Here is a 17,854-nt window from a genome sequence, read left to right on the forward strand (position 1 = left end):
GAGGCTCCAGCCCCGCTCCCTCCCCGCACTTTTTTTCAAGCCCTGTGACTTACCCACGTCCCAGGACTTTATGCGCGCCGCCGGACCTTTTGAAAATAGGCCTGTCGCGCATAACCCCCCTACGCTCGTAAATCCTCCTGGATTTACACGCGTAGGGCTTTCAAAATCTGCCCCATTGTGTAGGCGCTAATCTCCTTATTACATAATGGGATTGGGTAACACCTGTACAACCCATGTACAACTGCGGGTTAAACTTTGCTCTGTCCACAGGTCTCCTGATGCAAATTGAATGAAACATTGATGTCGGGATCTGTTGTGGATGTTGTGTGATTTTGGAAGAGCGTTGAAGTGTTTTTTTTTGCCAACACTTTCAGAGATTGATTTTGGAACAGCATGGTTATGTTTCTGAAAGTACCTTCTGCAGTATAAGAGCGGTGAATTATTCCTGCAATCACTTTTTGCGCTATGAAGCTTTAGGATCTTGTCACAAGATAAGAATTTTACATTGTGACAATAACTGATATATATTTTGAACAAGTTGAGATTTGTGGCTTATGAACTTTGGAAGTGGTATTCTTCTTGGGAATTATTTTCACATTGGTTGATTTTTCACATGGGACACTTTTTGTGATATGTTTGCAAATGATGGTTGGGTGATGAATAAAGAGGTTTAAACAAAAGTTGTGTTGTTGTCTCTTGATCTTTGATGCCATCTATCACAGATTTTTAAATTACATTTTATTGAGTGGTTGACAATGACTCCATGTTTTTACAACAGACTGACCAGTCCTGTTTTGACCTCCATTGCATGCATAGATTTATAATATCTGCTTTTCATCAGGAAATCAGAACTAGGTATTCATACATATTCTAAGTTAAGTACAGTTGTCAATTGAAGACAATCATACTCAACTTCAAGGGATTCCAGATGATGATAATGATGATGATGATGGGGTAAAATCAAGTCTGGATCAACCTGTCCCAAAACAAATGGAGCCGGATGGCAATCTTATATGACAGGGGTGACCAACTCTGGTCCTCAAGAACCACAAACAGGCCAGGTTTTTAGGATATTTATATAATGAATATGAATAAGATAGATTTGCATGCACTGTCTCCATTGTATGCATATCTATCTCATGATATTAATTGTGGATATACTGAAAACCAGGCAAATTTGTGGCTCTCGAGGACCAGAGATGACCACCCCTGTTTTATGAGGAAAAAACTGTTAACATTACAGCCATTTAGAAAACCCCAAAATGACATTATGACAATTGTAGCTTTACAGGTCAGGAATGTTGTGACATTTTAGTATGGTGTGCATTAGGGGTGTGCCTTCATTTGCAACGTATTGGCAATCCGCAACGTATATGTCCATATTCGTTGTATTCGTGGGGTCGCGAAACATATCGCGATCCCCCATGAATAAAACATATCATCCGTTCCATATGTTTGGCGCGCTCGCAGTGATTTCTTAGCGGCCATTTCAAATAGGAGAATGCCATTTGGGTGTATCCATAGCCAAAAACCAGCCCTTTCCTGTGAGTCATCAGTGACCTCACAGCCCTATCAGAGTGGGTCGGACAGGTTGGCAAGGAGACCAGAATGCAATGTATTAGCGAAAAGAATTTTTGTAATGCAGCCAATCGCACTCTCAGTGGTCGGTGACGCTTTTGCTGATGACCCAGCACTATATATACTTAAGCACGCAGCGTGCCATACACTTTCTTCACAGGTGATATGGGGAGGCTGGGAGGTGGTCTGTCTCTGTGGAAGGTGGCTGCACTCAGAGTTAGTCTGAGTTCTCAAATCTGTATTCAATTGCTAGCTAGGCTAATTACTTAGATAGAAAAATATATTTGTTCTTCATTTGACTGCAGTGCTAGCTAGCCCTGTTTTGTTTTTTTTTTAAGTACTTTTTTTTAGTTGATCTGAGACGGAGAGAAGCTGCTAGCTAGTTTGCTAGAATTTCCTTTGAAAAATATATGTCATCGATTTTTCTGCTGTGTCAATTCCAGCTTTTTTGTTAACTGCATTTTTTAATTGAACTCACTCAGTCTCTCTGTGCACTGGGCAGTTTTGCAGACTCAAGTATATTGGGACAGTGGGTGTTTGTGAAGCCAAATCCCCAGTGGGCCTCTTTTGGAAATAATTCTTTTAATTGAAATCCCTAGTAGGCACTAGGCAGTGACATTAAATCCATAATGTCAGGGAAAGCTAGATGTGGTCGAGTGATTGGACTGGCATAGGAGGCACTTAAAAAAGGCACTAGTGCCAGTCCCCCATTAAAGTTAAAGAGGGACCTGTTGCAATCTAAACTCTTTGGAGGGGCAGGCAGTTCCATCCAGAAAAAAAATGAAATCTAAACATGATGCATTGCCACCACCTGTTTCTGACATTGTAGTTTTGGAGGTGAGGGGAGGGGAGGCTGAGTCATGCAAGACAAAATGGCGACACCCAAAAGCAGCAGTGGGACAGCAGTCTCGACTTAGCATTGACAATGTAGCACAGGCACTGTTTGCTTCTGATTCCAATGAAGAATCATCTTGTGTGGGATTCTCATCAGAAACGGAAGTAATAAGAACATAAGAAATTGCCATGCTGGGTCAGACCAAGGGTCCATCAAGCCCAGCATCCTGTTTCCAACAGAGGCCAAAACCAGGCCACAAGAACCTGGCAATTACCCAAACACTAAGAAGATCCCATGCTACTGATGCAATCAAAAGCAGTGGCTATTCCCTAAGTAAACTTGATTAATAGCCATTAATGGACTTCTCCTCCAAGAACTTATCCAAACCTTTTTTGAACCCAGCTACACTAACTGCACTAACCACATCCTCTAGCAACAAATTACAGAGCTTTATTGTGCATTGAGTGAAAAAGAATTTTCTCCGATTAGTCTTAAATGTGCTACTTGCTAACTTCATGGAATGCCCCCTAGTCCTTCTATTATTCGAAAGTGAAATAACCGAGTCACATCTACTCATTCAAGACCTCTCATGATCTTAAAGACCTCTATCATATCCCCCCTCAGCCGTCTCTTCTCTAAGCTGAACAGCCCTAACTTCTTCAGCCTTTCCTCATAGGGAAGCTGTTCCATCCCCTTTATCATTTTGGTTGCCCTTTTCTGTACCTTCTCCATCGCAACTATATCTTTTTTAAGATGCGGCGACCAGAATTGTACACAGTATTCAAGGTGTGGTCTCACCATGGAGCGATATAGAGGCATTATGACATGTTCCGTTCTATTAACCATTCCCTTCCTAATAATTCCTAACATTCTATTTGCTTTTTTGACTGCTGCAGCACACTGAGCCAATGATTTTAAAGTATTATCAACTATGATGCCTAGATCTTTTTCCTGGGTGGTAGCTCCTAATATGGAACCCAACATCGTGTAACTACAGCAATGGTTATTTTTCCCTATATGCAACACCTTGCACTTGTCCACATTAAATTTCATCTGCCATTTGGATGCCCAATCTTCAAGTCTCGCAAGGTCCTCCTGTAATGTATCACAGTCTGCTTGTGATTTAACTACTCTGAATAATTTTGTATCATCTGCAAATTTGATAACCTCACTCGTCGTATTCCTTTCAAGATCATTTATATATATATTGAAAAGCACCGGTCCAAGTACAGATCCCTGAGGCACTCCACTGAGAAAATTGACCATTTAATAGCTGACGAAGTTTTAGGAGGATTCGTTAGTCCTGTCTTAGCCTACACTTCAGTGCAGCAGGGGAGAGATGAAACTAATGATGATGAGGAGGAGGAAAAGCAGTCAGCGCAGGCACAGAGTATGAGTGAGGCTCCTGGCCTTGCTTCTCAGGGTGCACCCACTACTTCAGCTCCAGTGCCAGCATCCACCCCCAAGGCTATACAGAAGGGAGGATCATGAAAGGCAACTGCGATCTGGAGCCACTTTAAAGTGACGGAGGATCCGCGTTTTGCTCGGTGTAATTACTGTGGCAGGGCTATTAGCAGAGGCAAGCAAATGGGACATCTATCTAATTTTGGCATGACGCATCATATGAAGAGGCAACACCCAACAACACTACTGCCATCTGGGGATGGTGGCAGTACCAGTCAGGGGACCCCTTCCAAGCAGCATAAAGTGGTTGAAAAGGAGCAGGGTCACCCCACGCCCTCAGCCCCTTCTAGCAGTCAGGTGGCAGGCCAGCAACCCCCTGACATGTGGCAGAAGCGACAACCCACCATGGAGGAAATGGGGTGGAGTGCGGTAACGCTATACCAGGGTAGGAGGCAAGCAGCCTCAAAAGGTGTAACCTGGAGCATTGGGGAAATGATTGCCCTTGATGGCCAGCCCTTGCAGATAGTGGAGAATGTGGGTTTCAAGCATTTTCTGAAGGTCATAGTTCCAAATTACAAAGTCCCCTCCAGAACCACATTTAGCAGAAAGGTCACCCCAGCCTGTACAAGCAGTGTTGCAGTCGCATCCAAGCACTGCTAGCTAAGGCAGAGAGGAGTGTGCATTTCACCTGCGATATCTGGACCACCATGAATGCTGCACACTTTTACCTCTCCCTGATAGCACACTGGTGGGACCTGGCTGAGGCAGGGGCAGGCAGCACCTCTATTACTGAACAAGTATCAGGGTGGAGGTGGGCTTTTCTGCACACCCACCTGACGGACCAGGCACATACCGCAGCCAATGTTCTAGCATGCATCAGACAGATGCTGGAGGGCTGGCAACTACACCAGCGAGACAGGAATCCTCAGGCAGAGTTCTTTGTCACAGACAATGATGCAAACATGGTTAAGGCAATAACCGACGGGCGCTTTAAGAACATCCAATGTTTTGCACACACTCTGGACCTGGTAGTGAAGTCAGCTCTGGGGTTGGAGTCCAATCACCAAGAGAATGAATATCTGCATAGGTTAATACAGAAGTGCGAGAACATAGCAGCGCACGTCCACAGAAGTGTGAAGGCGGGGCAGGTTCTCCGACAAAAGCAGACTGATTTGGACATGCCTCACAAGCGTCTCATTCAAGACATTGCCACCCGGTGGAATTCCACCTTTATGATGCTGCAGAGGTTAGTGGAGCTGCAGACACCCTTCATGAACTTTCTGGTTCAATGGACATAGGTGTGCAGAATTCCCTAGGGCATCATGATTGAGTCAGCTGGTAAAAATCCTGCAGCCCTTCAAGGATGTCACTGAGGAGCTGAGTTCCAGAAGTGCCACCTTGGCTGACATCATCCCTATAGTTAATTTCCTGGCCGAAAATTTGGAGGCCTTTAAACAGGAAGAGGGAATGACAGTTGAAGTGCTGCATTGCCTGGATGTTTTGCAGCAGCAAGTGGAAGAGAGATTAATGCATTTAACAAAAGAGAACACATATATGCTCGCCACAGTCTGTGATCCTGTTGTGAAAGGGAAACTCACCCTACAGTACAATTGTCTCCTATTGGTGAAGGACCTGCTGTTAGCAAAGGTCCATGAACAGGAGCGCCATAGGCAGAGACAGATTAGGCGTGAAGCAGAGGAGGAAACAGCGGGCACTTCAGAGAGTTGTGTTAGCACAAACAGGAGCAGCACTGTCAGCGACAGCTAGTACCTCCTCCTCCTCCACTTCAGAATGCCAAAGGCATATTGCCCATAAAGATTGTTTTGTGCTATGGGCTAGAGAGAAAGCAGCTGGCATGAGTGACTCTCAGCCCACCCAAGCAAAGGAGACACCAGCACAGCTGTCAGTGACCTGGTATCTCTTAGAGCCCACAGAGAACATGCAGACGGATCCGCTGGCATATGGGGCACACAAGTCCACTGTCTGGCCACACCTAGCCAAAGTGGCTCAGCAATATCTGTCATGTCCACCAACCAGTGTGCCCAGTGAACGTGTCTTTTCAATGAAAGGGGATATCATGAGCCCTCACCGCTCAAGGCTGGCACCAGAGTTGATGGAAATGCTAGTGTTTTTGAAATAAACTTGCCTTTCCTTGGGTTTCCAAATTTTCCCTGTGAATGGCAAGATGAATAAAAGCAATTGAAAGCCTTGCAGCAGCTCCAACTGCCTCATATGCTCCAGATAATATAAGCACTGCAGCACATGTACCTGACCTGAAATGCTGTGCCTGTCCATCCATTGTCCACTGGGTATTCAAAAATAATCTCCAGCTCAGTTCTTGCTTCACAAATGGCAGTCTCTATTGCTCTAAAAGCATCCTCTGTTGAATTGTTTTTCAGAAATGAAAAAGATGCCATTTTCTTCTGGCAGTGAACCAGTTCAGGAAGAAGTGACAGGTCAAACCACAACATACCTGCACAAAGGAAATCCTTTAATGCTGTGCCTGTCTATCCAGGCCTTACGTCCCTACAAGGGCTTGATCTCTGTCCTCAAATGCGGTGCCTGCCTGTCCGTCCAGGCCTTATGTCCCTACAAGGGCTTGACCTCTGTCCTCGAATGCTGTGCCTGTTCATCCAGGCCTTATGTCCCTATGTGGGCTTGACCTCTATCCTCAAATGCTGTGCCTCTCCGTCCAGGCCTTATGTCCCTTCGTGGGCTTGACCTCTATCCTCGAATGCTGTGCCTATCTGTCCAGGCCTTATGTCCCTACAAGGGCTTGACCTCTGTCCTCAAATGCCTTGCCTGTCTGTCCAGGCCTTAAGTCCCTACAAGGGCTTGACCTCTGTCCTCAAATGCTGTATCTGCCTGTCCTTCCAGGCCTTATGTCCCTACAAGGATTTAAACTCTGTCCTCGAATGCTGTGCCTGCCTGTCCATCCAGGCCTTATGTCCCTATGTGGACTTGACCTCTGTCCTTGAATGCTGTGCCTGTTCATCCAGGCCTTATGTCCCTACAAGGGCTTGACCTCTGTCCTCGATTGCTGTGCCTGTCCGTCCAGGCATGTCCCTACAAGGGTTTGACCTCTGTCCTCAAATGCTGTGCTTGTCCATCCAGGCCTTATGTCCCTTCAAGAGTTTGACCTCTGTCCTCAAATGCTGTGCCTGTCCGTCCAGGCTTTATGTCCCTATGTGGGCTTGACCTCTATCCTCGAATGCTGTGCCTTTCCATCCAGGCCTTAAGTCCCTACAAGGGCTTGACCTCTATCCTCGAATGCTGTGCCTTTCCATCCAGGCCTTAAGTCCCTACAAGGGCTTGACCTCTGTCCTTGAATGCTGTGCCTGCCTGTCCATCCAGGCCTTATGTCCCTATGTGGACGTCCTCTATCCTTGAATGCTGTGCCTGTCCGTCCAGGCCTTATGTCCCTACGAGGGCTTGACCTCAAACACTATGCCTGTCCATCCACATTTGGAATGTATGAATATAAAAAGCTGACTTAAGATGTTTGGAGCTTGCATATTTCATATGCTCAATAGTTTTCATGACCTTCATAATATGGGCCATGTTCCCTAAGTCTTTCCTAGTTATCAACATTAATGTTTTTTCTAGTACTATTGAAAACTGGTGCTAGTGGGATTCTAGTTCATCCTCTGTGTTCCCATAGTGTTATGGATCCTGCTAGGGAGTTAGCAATCTGTTAGGAATCTGCTCCTGTGGAAGGAGGAGTTAGCAATCCGTTAGGGTTTGCTCCCCCAGAGGGGAGGAGATAGCAATCTGTAATGAGTGAACTCCCCAGGAGGGAGGAGTTAGTGATCTATTAGAGGTTTCCTCCTCCAGAGGGGAGGAGTTGGCACTCTGTATAATCTCCGTGCTGAGTTGCAGTCTGTTATGGTTCTGATGTCTAATGCGCGGAGACATAGATGAGAGCTAGCCCTCTGTTATGCTCAGCTCCTGAAGTTGGAGGAGTGAGCACACTGTAGTAAATAGGTGAATCCTTGGGCCGATGGCAGATGACAGCGCCCCCAAGAGGATATCCTGAGAGGGACCACCAGGTAGGCTTGAGTATGGAGACAGACACAGATAGTTCTTTTATTAGACAGGTTAGTAGAACTACCAGAGGTGGCAGTAGTGAGCTGGTATGCCCGGCAGGGCTGAAGTCCCGCAGATAATGGAACTGCGATCCCAGGGTTGCTGAGCTGTAAAGAGACTATAGATAGTGAATAGACAGGGTATGCTGTACACATAGGGGCGGATTTTAAGAGCCCTGCTCGCGTAAATCCGCCCGGATTTACGCGAGCAGGGCCCTGCGCGCCGGTAAGCCTATTTTACATAGGCCTACCGGCGCGCGCAGACCCCGGGACTCGCGTACGTCCCGGGGTTTTCGGAGGGGGGCATGTCGGGGGCGTGTCGGGGGCGGGCCCGGTCGTCGCGGCGTTTCGGGGGCGTGTCGGGAGCGTTTCGGGGGCGGGTACGGAGGCGTGGCTACGGCCCGGGGCGGTCCGGGGGCGTGGCCGCGCCCTCCGTACCTGCCCCCAGGTCGCGGCCCGGCGCGCAGGAGGCCCGCTGGCGCGCGGGGATTTACGTCTCCCTCCGGGAGGCGTAAATCCCCCGACAAAGGTAAGGGGGGGGTTTAGACAGGGCCGGGCGGGTGGGTTAGGTAGGGGAAGGGAGGGGAGGGCAAAGGAAAGTTCCCTCCGAGGCCGCTCCGATTTCGGAGCGGCCTTGGAGGGAACGGGTTAGGCAGCGCGGCTCGGCGCGCGCCGGCTATACAAAATCAATAGCCTTGCGCGCGCCGATCCAGGGATTTTAGTGGATACGCGCGGCTCCGCACGTATCTACTAAAATCCAGCGTACTTTTGCTTGAGTCTGATGCGCAAGCAAAAGTAGGCTGATCGCGCTTCTTTTAAAATCTACCCCATAGCCAGTAGTAGATGACAATCTCACATATAATCTTAAGAAGGCTTAGTAGCTGGAAAGAGTTAGGCCCTCGAGGAGCGAGTACCTGGTCCCAGGGAAAACTCTGAGAGAGCGGTGGCAACTCACGATTGTCTGTATCTGTATTAGCTTCTAGGCAGTAGAGAATCTTCAGGAACATGGGCTCTTGAGGCGCGAGTACCGGTTCCTATCTATAATCTGAAATAGTAACTCACAAATGTCTGTACCTGCGATAACTTCTAGACAGTAGAGAGTCTTCTGAGTGTTCAGGAACATAGGCCCTCGAGGAGCGAGTACCGGTTCCTGCCTGCAATCTGAAATCAAGAAAAGAGAGCGAGGCCTCCGAGGAGCGGGTACCCCTGATAAGTCCGAGGAGGTACAGAAGCGTAGGAGAGAGGCATAAGAACATAAGAAAATGCCATACTGGGTCAGACCAAGGGTCCATCAAGCCCAGCATCCTGTTTCCAACAGTGGCCAATCCAGGCCATAAGAACCTGGCAAGTACCCAAAAACTAAGCCTATTCCATGTTACCATTGCTAATGGCAGTGGCTATTCTCTAAGTGAACTTAATAGCAGGTAATGGACTTCTCCTCCAAGAACTTATCCAATCCTTTTTTAAACACAGCTATACTAACTGCACTAACCACATCCTCTGGCAACAAATTCCAGAGTTTAATTGTGCGCTGAGTAAAAAAGAACTTTCTCCAATTAGTTTTAAATGTGCACCATGCTAACTTCATGGAGTGCCCCCTAGTCTTTCTACTATCCGAAAGAGTAAACAACGGATTCACATCTACCCGTGCTAGACCTCTCATGATTTTAAACATCTCTATCATATCCCCCCTCAGTTGTCTCTTCTCCAAGCTGAAAAGTCCTATCCTCTTTAGTCTTTCCTCATAGGGGAGCTATTCCATTCCCCTTATCATTTTGGTATCCCTTCTCTGTACCTTCTCCATCGCAATTATATCTTTCTTGAGATGCGGCGACCAGAATTGTACACAGTATTCAAGGTGCGGTCTCACCATGGAGTGATACAGAGGCATTATGACATTTTCCGTTTTATTCACCATTCCCTTTCTAATAATTCCCAACATTCTGTTTGTTTTTTGATTGCTGCAGCACACTGAACCGATGATTTCAATGTGTTATCCACTATGACACCTAGATCTCTTTCTTGGGTTGTAGCACCTAATATGGAACCCAACATTGTGTAATTATAGCATGGGTTATTTTTCCCTTATATGCATCACCTTGCACTTATCCATATTAAATTTCATCTGCCATTTGGTTGCCCATTTTTCCAGTCTCACAAGGTCTTCCTGCAATTTATCACAATCTGCTTGTGATTTAACTACTCTGAACAATTTTGATTATCTCACTCATCGTATTTCTTTCCAGATCATTTATAAATATATTGAAAAGTAAGGGTCCCAATACAGATCCCTGAGGCACTCCACTGCCCACTCCCTTCCACTGAGAAAACTGTCCATTTAATCCTACTCTCTGTTTCCTGTCTTATAGCCAGTTTGCAATCCATGAAAGGACATTGCCACCTATCCCATGACTTTTTACTTTTCCTAGAAGTCTCTCATGAGGAACTTTGTCAAACGCCTTCTGAAAATCCAAGTATACTATATCTACTGGTTCACCTTTATCCACATGTTTATTAACTCCTTCAAAAAAGTGAAGCAGATTTGTGAGGCAAGACTTGCCCTGGGTAAAGCCATGCTGACTTTGTTCCATTAAACCACGTCTTTCTATATGTTCTGTGATTTTGATGTTTAGAACACTTTCCACTATTTTTCCTGGCACTGAAGTCAGGCTAACTGGTCTGTAGTTTCCCGATCGCCCCTGGAGCCCTTTTTAAATATTGGGGTTACATTTGCTATCCTCCAGTCTTCAGGTACAATGGATGATTTTAATGATAGGTTACAAATTTTTACTAATAGGTCTGAAATTTCATTTTTTAGTTCCTTCAGAACTCTGGCAGGTCCAGATGAATCCCTGCCATCAATCCACCAAGAAAACTCAAATCGTAAGCGTAAGTGAAGACCTTTTATGTTGGAAGCCGATGACATCAATACAGGGGGATGCCCCTGAGGTTCGCGCCCTTGCTGGTACATACTTCGGAGCGCGTGCACCCTTACCTCATCAGGAACATGGCGGATCCGCAGCATTGAGCCGGTCAGGGGACGCCGGAGAGAAGGGGCATGGAGACGCCGCAGCAGCAAGCTGTCCATCAGGCCCAGAGGAGTCGCCACAGAGGTAGAGAGGGTGGAGCGAGGGCGAAGAGCAGGCCCGAACGCAACACATTGTACCCTACAGTGCCTGTGTAAACTAAGTCAACATGTGTTGATATTGTAGATCTGGGCGGGAGATGACATCAGCGCTTCTTTTGGTCCTAACGGCTGAACCCTCGTTGCAAAGGGAAACCTCAGTCTCTGGCAATTCAAACTACTAATCCTTCACAGCATGAATCCTTAAATAAAACAAACAATTTTCTTTATTTTCAGGGCAGAGAAGAGAACTTCCTCCGTCTTGCTCATGAAGTCATGATCTGTTTGCAAATGCTTAAATCCTAACAATTTGTACCATTTGTGGTGAAGGGTGGCGCCCCTAGTGGCAGGTCCTTGGGGTGACTTCAGGCTTGGAGGCTTCCTCTCAAGGACTGCTGCAGCAGATTCCTTTCTAGCCAAATCAACACTGAAGTTTCTCCTGCGAGTAATGCTGACAGTGTAACCTTTAGGCAGGGAAGCTATTGGTTAAAGCTACTTATATAGGCAGGCCCTCATAAAGCTGGGGAATTGAGACTGATCTGTACTCATTCCGTACTGGAGGTCAGTCACCTTCCGATATAGCACCCCTTTGCCATAACTTAAAGTAAGATATTACACCCAGGCAGTAGCTTCATATAAGGCTCTGAAGTTTATTGAAATCAACTTCACAGCAGAGAAGTCACACACAACATATAAATATTGCCTGAAATACATTTCCCCCTTTTAAACCAAGGATTTGTTAACATAGAACAACCAGCTCCTTCCCTGTGCTCTACGAGGCTTTCCTTCAACATACCTGCATGCACAGCTGGTTTAATACAACCGTAACTCCTAATTCTCCCAGCTATAAAGTAGTACTGAAAAACCCCATTAAAAGAGAGACTCCCTAGGCCAGCTACATGGCCCTAATTACAACTTTCAATAGCTGCCGTAGCTTAATGCAACAACCCTTTTTGCACGGCTACTAGCTCCTAGTGCTGTTAACACCAAAAACATTTCTTGTACTTCACAGCACTTCCCCCTTGGTTCCCAACCACCAAAATAAGTGCTTTCAACATTCAAATAAAACCCTCTAGCTGTGCTTCTTCAGTAATAAGAGCTAGCTACTCTAATTAATCCCATAGCAGTGCTAGCCACTCTTATTCACCCAAACTGCTGCACAGAAGTAAAAGGGAAAGAGATATCATAGAGCTGACTTAGCTTTAGAATAAAGGTGCACCTGGGCACTGTTCTCCTTCTGCCTCAGCCTCTCCATCCTCCTCACCTTCCATTGAGCTCTCCTCAATTGCTTGTCCTTTTCTGGAGGGTGCTTCTCTTTATGTGAGATAGACTACCCCACCCTAGGAAGACACTGCCTCTTTGTTTCCCTGCCCCCAACCCTTCCTGGGGCTGACTACCAGGGCATCTGGGAAATGTAGTTTCCTTCCTGCAACATAACGTTCACATCTTAAGGAAATCACCCAAAGTTTTACAGCATAGAGACTCACCTCTGGCTCAAATCATCACACATTATACACTCTAGGGGCCTACCCATTCCAGGGAGCCCTTTCCTGCTCAAAGGAAAGGGAACTCTCCCCGGTGTTGCAGCCCATCTTTTAGCACCTGTTGACCCATGTTCAGAATGAGAAAAGAGCTCCAAGGTACTTAGACTGTGGCAAACACAGTGAGACCCTGCTCACAGTGAGACCCTGCTCCACGTCGCCACGTTTTGAAGGCTCGTGCTCCACTCTAGGGGCCAACCCATTCCGGGAAGCCCTTTCCTGCTGCATGGGAATTTTTTTGCATCACTGGGCTTTGCTAATAGCCTCATCTACATGAAATTTGCATGTGATGAGCGATATTAGCTACGCGATGATTTGGACGTGCTAATCCCATATTGCATCAGGGGTTATGGACATGCATCCAATCGCATGTTAAACTGTGCGCCAGCCGCTGCACACGGTATTGCATTGGCCCCATTGGTTATTGTCTAAATCCAATTCCACTTTTCCCCAGCCACTGAGCCACTGGAAATTTAAATATTGTTATTGCTGTTTTTATTATATGGTAAGGACCGGTCAACATGTGGAATAAAAGATCATTCTTGGAATAGCAATGATGCAATGATGCAGTTGTATCAAAAACATCATGGTTTATTGGTTAAGGGTATAACTGCCACACCAGCAAGTTATCTCCATGCACCCTTTTCTTCATTTCCATCCTATAGCCTTTAGGAATTCACAGTGTTTATCCCATGCCCCTTTGAATTCATTGACTGTTTTCATCTTCACCACTTTTTCTGGAAGGGCATTCCAGGTATCCACCACCCTTTCTGTGAAGAATATTTCCCGACATTGGTTCCAGTTGTCCCCCCTAAAGTTTCATTTCATGACCTCTAGTTCTACTGTTTCCTTTCCAATGGAAAAGGTTCGAAGGACGTTCATCATTCAAACCATTCAGGTATTGTGGTTGAGTTTGCCACTCCTGGGCTAGAATTTCAGAAGTCAGAAGAGACTGCATAGTCAGAATAAAGAATGAAAGGAAAAGATCTTTCGTAAGAAAGCTTTGGCAGAAGGAGCTCTAGATAGATACCATATGAGGTTTGGGCAAAAATTGGAGCCGTTTCTCCAGTTTAAGCTATTATTTTATTTCACTGTCGGATCTTCTGGGCAATGTTTTAGGCTTTTTCTTTAGTTAATGATATCTCTGGGTCTCATCTTGATACAATCCACTGTACTTAGATTCCACAAACATGCTTAATTGTTGTTAGCAGTCTCAGATGCCAGTGATTGGAAGAATCGTTTGAATTTTTTCCACAAAAAAAAAGCAATTTAAAATGGTACAGCTATAAAAAGGAAGAGGGGCTCTAATCTGGGATCTGCTGAACTTAATACAAAATATATTCCAAGAATGATCTTTTATTCCACATGTTGACTGGTCCTTACCATATAATAAAAACAGCAATAACAATATTTAAATTTCCAGTGGCTCCGTGGCAATGCTGCACACTGCCACATGAAAGGACCAGGGGTTTGATTTCCAGGTTGGGTCTTCTGTTCCCCAGATCAACCAGGGCTTGGGATGCTGCAGAGATAATGTTCACAGTCCCTGGGGGTGGAGGCTGGTCTCAGTCATTGCATAATGGCTACACCTAGTGGCTGGATTTAGAGCCCTTGATTGCAGAATTCTGGAGAAAATCCTGGTGTATGGCCCCCGGCCAAGGATTGTGCTTGCAATCACTGGAATAAAGAAAGTTGGGAGGGGATATAAAATAAAAGGGAAATCCCCAGGTAGTTGTGACTGAAATTAAAGGGCCAGGCACAGGAAGTGTGCTGGCCCCACTTAGGGAGTAGACTTCCTGCTCCAGCCCTATAAAAGGCCTGCTCCGTCATTCAGTCTTCGCCTTGCATCGGAGTTGCTTCACTCTGGAGGTTCCTGCCTGCCAGAGCTCCGTCAGGTCTTCTTTGTCTTCTCCATGGAGTTCTTGTCGTCACGCCATGTCAAGTTATGTCTTCGTTGCCTGAGGTCCTTGTCCAGGTGTCCTGGTGTCTCGCTTTGATCCTCCGTTTCCTGATGTTTCCAGGTTCCTTGATATCCTGCTCCTGTGTCTTCGTCTTCAGCGCTCTTGAGCCTTCTGGTCCTGTAGGCCAGGAGTCCCTCGGATGATGTCTTGCCCGAGTATGGACTAGCCTACAGGTGGACTGGTGTCCTGTGCTCCTGAGCCGTCATGTCCTGCCAGCTGTTGGTGGAGCTTCGGACGACATTGGCTCCATCGTTGGAGTTCTGCTTCGACTGGATCCTTCCCTACGCTTGTCCCGCTCCCAGCATGGTCCGTGACCAGCCTCCTCGGGCTGTGTAGGGCGCACAGTGGGACAGGGTGGTCCGCGACTCAGTCCTGCGGGTGGGCTGAGTAGGGCGCCCTGAGAGACAGTGCCAATGTCCTTCCGCCCAGCTTCTCGTCTCGTCTGGACTTCTTCAGTTCCTCTTCTCATCCTGGATGCCGTTGCATCACTCTTGGTATCATGTCTTGTTCCTGATGTCGTCGCATCGACCCTGGTCTGGGATGCCGTCGCATCAACCACTGGTCCGTGATGTCTTTGCATCAGCCTTGGTGTCAAGTCTTCGTCCCCAATGCCGTTGCATTGATCTTGGTGTCATGTCTTCGTCCGCGATGCCGTTGAATCGATCCTGCTGTCATGTCTTTGTTTCAAGGCCCGTCTGCCCTCGATCTCAGGCCAGGCCTACTGCTCCATGCCGATCCAAGCGGCAGGTCCAAAAGGGCTTGGAATGGTCGGAGGACCATTCACATTCCAACATCATCTGTTGTTGGCCATGGGAGCTTGCCGGCCTGGCAGAGGGTAAGACCGTCAGCCATGGTGGAACACGCCGTCAACCCTCGGTTCGGTCCTGGATCACACTAAAACACCCCTTCTCAACAGAATGCAAGGCCTTTCGAGGCCGTTCTCAACAAATAGGAGGAAGCTGAGAGGAAAATAAAATTACGGACACAAGATGGTTAAGGGATTTTGCTCGAGGTGGGGCATAGGGATTAGGCTTTCAAGATTGTCACCTCTGTGCTGTAAACACAGTATTATATGATCAATCCTTGCATAGCCATGGTATATCCAGGCAATTCCTAACCATTTTTCCTAAGAAATATATAGTGTGGTCTGCTATAATTCCATTTCCTGATGCTAATCCTCCCTGTATTTTTTTTTTCTGTATCTTGTCTAGATTGTAGGCTCTATGGAGCAGTAACTATTTCTTATATATGTCTGTACAACAGTTCATATGTCTTGTAGTACTATATAAATAATTAGTAGCAGTAAAGCAGCACAGGAAGACATTGTGCTGGAGCCTTGATGTCATAGGGGACTGGTTGTTTTCCTGTATAAACCCTGATGAGCTTAACCCTCTCCAGTAACATTGTAAGGGACAATCACGTCTATGCATCCCAAACCCATATGATCACGAACACTCTAGACTTTCAGTTTTACATCCCACTCTCCAGATCATTTGAAAACACAGCTTTGATGCTCTCTACCTATATGAAAGCAACTTAAACTGATATTAAACCCTAAAAAGACTAAAATCATTTGGCTGAGTTGAAACTCATCAACTGTCAAACCACCTGCTCTTGCCCTGGGTAATTTTCAAATTAATCCCTCAAATCAAGTACGAGATTTAGGTGTATAGCTAGATGAGAACCTCACAATGAAAAGGCACATCAGTAAATTAATCAAGACTGGTTACACCAAGTTGCGTATACTACATCGGCTGAAACCATTATTAACTTTTGCAGCCTTCTGTACTGCATTGCAAACTCTAATCTTCTCAAACCTAGACTACTGAAACTCCTTACTACTAGGTCTTCCAGCAAGTCACCACTACAACTATTACAAAATGCTGCAGCAAGACTATTATTAGGATTTAGGAAATATGATCACATTACGCCTTCGCTGATAGCACTGCATTGGGTACCGGTACAACCCAGAATCTATTATAAAGTATTAGTGATAATATTCAAAATCATTTATTCTAATAACACTGCCTCAGCGAACATTAAGATCTCGAAATAAAGGACTATCAACTATTCCCACAATATGGAGCACTCATTTGACACAAATAAGAGATTGTTTTTAACAGTGGGTCCAAAGCTCTGAAATTCTCTGCCTGAGGTGTTACGTATTTTACCAGATAGAAAGAGATTTAAAAGTACGGTAAATTTAAAACATGGCTATTCAAAAATGCATATAATTTAACTTAAAAACATCATAATATACAGAACCACAAAAACAAGGACAAAAATAATAATAGGAATCATGAAGAATAAATGAAACGAGAGAACACAAGATTCCAAAAACAATTCACTGACTAAGATGTGAAAACTATCATTTCATTTTAATTATCTGTACTCTTTCCCTTATGTACTGGATCAATTTTAATATGTACTAGAAAATTTCACTTGATAGATATAAATGCCCAACTATGAATACCTCTACTGTAATTTCCCACGGTGCTGCCAACAGTAATGTGAAAAACATTATCGTCCACAGCACTGCCAAGATATAACTCCACCCAAACCCCGCCCACAGTCCTCCCCTTCCGTTAATTTGAATAGTACTGCCATGATGTGGCCTGTGTCACGTGCAGTAGGGTGTTATCACACGTGATGAGGCCCTAGCACACTCGACAAGGCCACATCATGGTTTGTTTGTTTGTTGAGTTATAACTATGAATGTCATTTTGTAAAACATTGTGATCTACACATGGAACAACGGTATATAAAATATCTAAATAAATTAAATTAATAAATAAATAGACTGCATGTTAGCTAAACCAGTCGTTATGGGAAAAGGTTGGGGGAGTCAGTTGCTCCATGTGTCATGTGTCATATCATTGCAATCCTAGAGAAATCACTTTTCCTGCCTATACTTGTAAGGTATGTATGTAAGTTCAAAGGCAATGATCAGAGAAGGACTGAAAACTAGAATGTTGATGTTTCTGAGCAGATGCATGAGCTTTGTCAGTGACATCACTAGCAAACAAAATGGTGTCCCTTTCCATGGGAAGAGAGTCCGACAATAACAACAACAATGGGAAAAAAGAAAATCTGTAATTTGATCAGGAGAGTTCAAACAGCCTAGTAAATGTAATCCCTCACCGAGGATTCCATAAGCCACCCTCAATTCCAAGAGCTTAAACTTTCCTAACTTCCTATATTGCCCTTACGTCCTTCTATTTTCCAGGATTTCCCTGTCAGGGCCTGGGGATGGAGGCTTGGGGGCGAAGACTGATCTCCAAGGCCCTCAGTATTGTTTAAAAGTGTTTAGCAATGTACAGTAATAA

Source organism: Rhinatrema bivittatum, chromosome 5, assembly GCF_901001135.1.
Source record: "Rhinatrema bivittatum chromosome 5, aRhiBiv1.1, whole genome shotgun sequence".
Taxonomy (NCBI): Eukaryota; Metazoa; Chordata; class Amphibia; order Gymnophiona; family Rhinatrematidae; genus Rhinatrema; species Rhinatrema bivittatum.